Below are 6,095 nucleotides of genomic sequence, written 5' to 3'. Positions count from 1 at the left end.
GTTTCTATATTCTCAAAATCTTTGGCCAGACAATCATATTTATAAGGTTTTCCTGTTTCATCTTCCCCAACACTTCCCCAAGTCTTTACTGTGCCCAGGGATACTCTATCTGAAAAAGGACTTAATTATGATGATATTCATTTACAAAGACCACTGATTTGAGAAATGGCCCAAATAATAAGTGCTGTCAGAATAATTACAAGACTATGAGGCTAACAGTAGTGATGTTTGCTCTGCTAATTGTACTTAATTTACTGTGAAGTTTTTCAGTGGCTCCTGTAGCTTTGAGTGCATGGAGTTGTGGTGCTGCTGTATATACCAGGGAAAGAAGATTATCAGTGGGGTAGCCCACTGAGAACCATTTCTGAAATGATCCCAGGTGGCAGATTCTCCAGTGCTTTCATTACACACAGCCAATGCTGTGGGTGACAGTCTCCCTGGAGCTCTTTGGAATACAGTGGCTACTCACAAGGTGTAATGGGGAAGCCAGCAAGCTCCAATCTGCCACTGGGTACACGTATGAAGGCTTTATTCTACTTCCTTCCTTGTTTAAGATCTTAAACTGGCCTTTCTCATCATGGAAAATTATGGATGTGTTAGCCAGGGTCAGAACTAGATGTCTTTTTGCAGTGGATGCTGACAGACAGCAGTGCTGGGACAGTCACATACCTACAGACCACCATGTGGCTGTGCATACATTCTCTATTTGTAACTGGCTCACCAGATTACCTGTTAAGTCTCAGGGTACCTCATGAGAGCTCTTCAAAATGAGAAGCCCCATCTTGAGGAAAAATAAATAATATGGGAAGCTAAAAAAAAAAAAAAAAAAAAAAAAAAAAGAAGGTAGAGAGATAAAGAAAACTTAGAAAGAAAAAAATGGGAAAAATGGGCAACACACTGAACCACAACCCCAGCTTGCCAATGACTGATTTTCAGGCTACTTGACAAGGAACAAGCTCATGGCATAATTAGTTTCCCTCTTCCTGTACAAGTGTATATATCTCTACCTCCTTGGTAAATTTTGAATCTTTTACTGATATCAGCAGAATTTAATGGAACAGAAGAGATCTCTGAGAGATTAAGCAACTTTTATGAGAGCAGGCTGGAGGAGAAAGATTCTGCTGATGTTTCAGCCCAGGCAAAATGCTTAAATAAGAGCTTACACCTTCTCAGGCAGCAAAGCTAAAATGTATAAATCTAAACAGTTAATTTGCCTTATTTAAAAAATAAAATAAAATTAAGGGCAATTCTTTTGTCTTTTAAAAGCAGGATAGGACTATAGTGAATGTGGTCAGACTAAGTTCCCTGAAATCATTATTTTGATTTAAATTCGTAGAGCTGACAGTGGCTGAACTCTGTTTGCCTCCCTGCTTCTTCTCCCAGTAGAACAATGGACCCAAGCTATGCAGAAGGTCAGCAATGTTAAAAGCTTTTAATGGATGGACTCATGACCATCAAGCTCATCTGACATCTGAGTGTGGGCTGGAAAGAATCCAGTGTTATGACACATGCCAAGCTCCTCTCAAATCTTAAGGCAGGTGACAGGAGCTATTGCACAGTTTAAACCTTCTTTTTGTCTCTTCTATCTGTTACCTGTTTTGCATTAGTGAGGCTGACAGGACCCATAATAAGATCACCTGCCTGTTGCTTTTGCCCCTCCTCCCCCCACTAGATAGAGATCAGTGCAGGCAAGGGGAAGAAAGAGGATTGATTTAGATGGACCTAAGAAAAACCTTCTCATCTGAAACCAGGTGTTCCTAATGCCTGCCATAAGATTTATTGCAGTCTGCATCAGGCAGCCCACACTGAGCATTCCTGAGTAATTGGGATTCTGTATCCTACCATCTGATGGGCACTGACCTCTCCTTGCAATCTCTCTTAAGTGTCTGAGCCTCTTTATTCCATCTTCCAACCCCCAGCCCACCTCTTCTGTCATATCCCAGCAGATACTTTATGACATGTTGCCATGCCAGGAAGCCGGCATGAACAATATTACTCTGCACCCAGCCTGGGGCTACTGTGAGAAATGGTCAAGTATATGAAGTTTAAGCTAAATAATATGATCTTAATGAGCTCATGTGGGCTACAGATCACAAGCATAACCAAAAGGTAAAAAGTTCAACCAGCTTTTTTCTGTGTGCAATACGAATGACCATAGTAACTTTGCACTGAGTCCTTTTGCAAAAATACTAGAGAAAAAGTGTCTCAAAGGGAATGGATAGAAGGAAATATTTCTCTTGAGCAGTTTTGACCTCAAATTAATGCAGAGAAACTGTTACCCACTACTATACAAAACGAACTTGACATACCTGTGCAGGTACTTACTATCCTTTTGTCTAGACTCAGAGTCCAATATGGACTCACTGTAGTTTACATCAGGAAATTTACTTTTGTTTCAGATATCTTCTTGGAAATTTTGGGCACCGGTTGATTTTTCTAAGTCACTGTTTCCAATGAAACTAAGTCCCTCTGTGTGTTAAAAATACTTTTTACTGGCTTGTGCCAATAACAGCATAGCCCGTTTCAACTGGTTTGACTCGGAAAATTGGAAGGCAGTCGCTTGTGATACTCCTGCTTTCAGGCTTTCACCATCATGGTAAACTAACACCTGCAGAGCCAAATAACCTGCAGAACATTGTAGGGGTTTGCCATTGAGGCAAAAATGGGAGTATACCACTCTGGAAGCTGTTGGAGCTGAAATCTAGGCTTAGCATAGCTACAGCTCATGGTCTCATTTATCACCATTTAAAGGCATACTCACCTATGCTTTGACTCATTTATGCCATAGGTTTACACTCATCTTTCTCTCTCCAAGCCAGAAATGTACTTGGGCTTTATATTAGAAGTCACATTTTGCTGAGTGGTTGTACTAGATCTACCTAAGATCTACGTACTCTAGTAGGTGTGGTTTTGCTGAGAATTTTTACACAGAAAAACTAGAGGAAAGAAGCAGCAGGAAGGCTGTGCTTGCTATGTGACTACATTTACATCAATACTCCTACCCCCCTACTGTGTCACTTCCAGAGTGTTACCATTGAAACTCACACTTTCACAGAACTTTTATGTGTTGGCCAGGTTTGAATTAATCAAAAGTCTTTGGCGATCTTTGGTGTTAATGAATACCAAAATCAGGTAACTTTGAAGGTTAATAGATATTTAATACTCTATCTTGGTGTAGAGACAGAGCCTGCCATGCTGATTTAGCTGTTACAACTGATTAACATTTTGATGTTCAGGAACATATCAGAAGGCTAAACTCAATTAGCCAAAATATGTTGTACTAAAGCTGATCTTTTGTTCATGGCAAACATCCTGCTGATGTTATTTAAAACCAACAAGTAAGATCAAACAACAACTGTGCAAGTTGCCGGGTTCCCTGCACACAACTATTAAATATTGTCAAACTAAAGGCATTGCTAGACACCGTGTGTGCAGACATTTAAATTTTTATGCAAGTGGGGTTTGTTTCAGGACACTACTGGTAATGTCTATGATATCCATTATCACAGTTTCTAAATGGATTTTCCTGGTTAATGCATTTACCTCCTTAAATGTACTGTGTAGACAAAATGTGCCAGCTTCAAGAGATACACAAATGCTTGATCACTATGTCCTCATGTGACACACAGCCTTCTCCAATATCTGTAATCCTAGTGATAACTCTATTTTGGAAGTTAGTATGCAAGCGTGAGGACTGAACCAGGGCATTCAAATTCCCCTTTTGGGTACCAAGATCAGAAAGCAGTACTGAGCTGCCCATTTTATCTGCTGCTCCAGACAACAACTGAGTGTAGGTATTTCGGTCATTTTATTAGAAACATAACTGAAGTGAAAGAGAGGGCATTGTCTTAATACAGGGAGAGCTCGCTGAGGCATCCCTGCCTAGAATGTGTTCTTAAAATCCTACTATATTCTGGACAATTTGCAACCACAGCAGATTTTCCTGCTATTTTATAGCTGTGCATCATTGCCCCTTTCTCCTCACATTTAAACACCATTAACTTGGAAAATGCAAATACCAAGGGAAAAAGGTAAGCATCACAAAAATTTTAAAAGCAGGACTACAACCCTGGCTTTCATGAGAGCAGACTTTGGGCTCGTCAGGGATCAGTTGAAAAAAATCCCATATGAAATGGCTCTGGAGAGAAGATAAGTGTAAGAAAGCTGATTGATTTTGAGGGATCACATTCTCCAAACTCAAGAATGATTTATCTCTATACACAGGAAATGAAGCAAAGGTGGCAGGAGGTCTGCACAGATGAGCAAGGAGCTCCTGTCAAAATTCAAATGTAAAAAGGAAGTGTATAGGAGGTGGAAGCAGAGGCAGGTGACCTAGGAGGAATATAAGGACACTGTCTGGATATGCAAAGACCAGGTGAGAAGAAACAAAGCCTATTGATTTGAATCTGATGAAGGATGTGAAGGGCAATAAGATCCACTAGGACATCACTAGCAAAAGGAAGACAACAAAGAATATGCAAACATTCTGATGAATGGAACAGTTGATCTGGTGTCACAGAACAGCAAATAGGTCAAGGTACACAATGCCTTCTTCACCTTGGTCTTAAAGGCATGACTGAGCTTAAGGAATCCCAGCTGCCTCAGACCAGTGTGAAATTCCAGAGAAAGAAAGACCTATCCTCAGTAGAAGAGGTCTGGGTAAGGGACTATATAAATAATTGAACGTACATGAACTTGGAAAGGATTAGTGTGAAGACAGAGTGAAATTCATGGTGCCATTTAGAATTTCTGGTGATGATTATCTGGGAATAAAATACAGATTTTAAAACTCTGGCAATAAGAATCCTTTTCAGGAGAAACCTGCAATGAACATTTGGCTACTCTTGTGTACAAAGATTTTGCTTTCTGGCAGAGAAGCTCTCTTGTTCCATGGCCTTTATTAAAGTTTAAAAGAAGTGTTGACTTTTCCCTGTATTTCATGCTGTGGAGGGAAGAAACAAACTGCTCTCTGAGCTGACCTTTAGGAGATGTTGTGTTGCCTAAAGCCCTGTCATTACACATAGCAGTGAGCACTAATGTTTATGATAGAATGCTGAAATAGAATCTAGACAATAGGAACCCCTCTTTACTTTTCTGCTGCATCCTGTTGTCCAAAAATTATATGCATATTGTCCAGAGTCACTTGATATGTACGGATATATTTTATGCACATAAAAGAGTAATATGAGCTATCTGTAAACATCTATGGATGTTCTAAAAATCAAAAGCATTTCTTCAGGACTGGTACTGAGCAGGAACATGTGCCTGTGGTTTCAGTACTATCTTGCTGTTTATTTATATCAGAAAAATTTCAAATCCTGGTTTCCCTTTGCCCTCTAAGCATTATGATCAACCGAACAGGGTAAAATAGCAATTGAAAAAAAAATTCTTCTGCCAAATATCTTCTGCCTTCATAAGATCACATCTTCTGATTTTTTCTTAACTATTTTTTTTGGTGCATTTAAGGCCTGAAAGCAGTGACCCTGTTGCTAAGCAACTGAGATGCTTAGGCCTCAGCCCTGGTGGTTGAGATGAAAAAGGTCAATTAATGTGGCAGGCCTGTCCTTATCAATATGCTACTGTGGCACCAACTTTTATTTTTTTACAGTAATATATCATAATAAGTTTTGTAGGTCTTTATACTGCAGATCTCCTTTTGAATAAAAGCATAACTAAGACTTGAGGGTATGTCTGATATAACAGAAAATGTAACCATAAAAAAAAGAAACCCAGAATAGAAATCATCTGACTGCTGACTATCCTGCTGTGCTGCCTGAGGCAGTTACACATTTCCATTGAGTTATTTTATGATCAGGCCAGTATGTTATTGAAATATTATCTCTTTAGCCTTTCTCATTCTGATAAGAAATGACAGGCTCTCAGAACACTAATACACATGGAGAACAAAATATGGAGCTGTGGAGAAAATTCAGTTGGGGCAAGGAACAGCACCTCAAGTATATTCTTGTTAAAACTTCCTCACCAATCTTGTGTTGGATTTTTAAATAACCGTCCCTATTTTTATTCCAAAGTGAGCATCAGGAACCTTTACTCCTAGTACTAGTACTATTACTATTACTACTATTGCTGCTACT

This window comes from Sturnus vulgaris, chromosome 1 (assembly GCF_052056855.1).
Source record: "Sturnus vulgaris isolate bStuVul1 chromosome 1, bStuVul1.hap1, whole genome shotgun sequence".
Classification (NCBI taxonomy): Eukaryota; Metazoa; Chordata; class Aves; order Passeriformes; family Sturnidae; genus Sturnus; species Sturnus vulgaris.
This window is presented reverse-complemented; position numbering follows the sequence as displayed.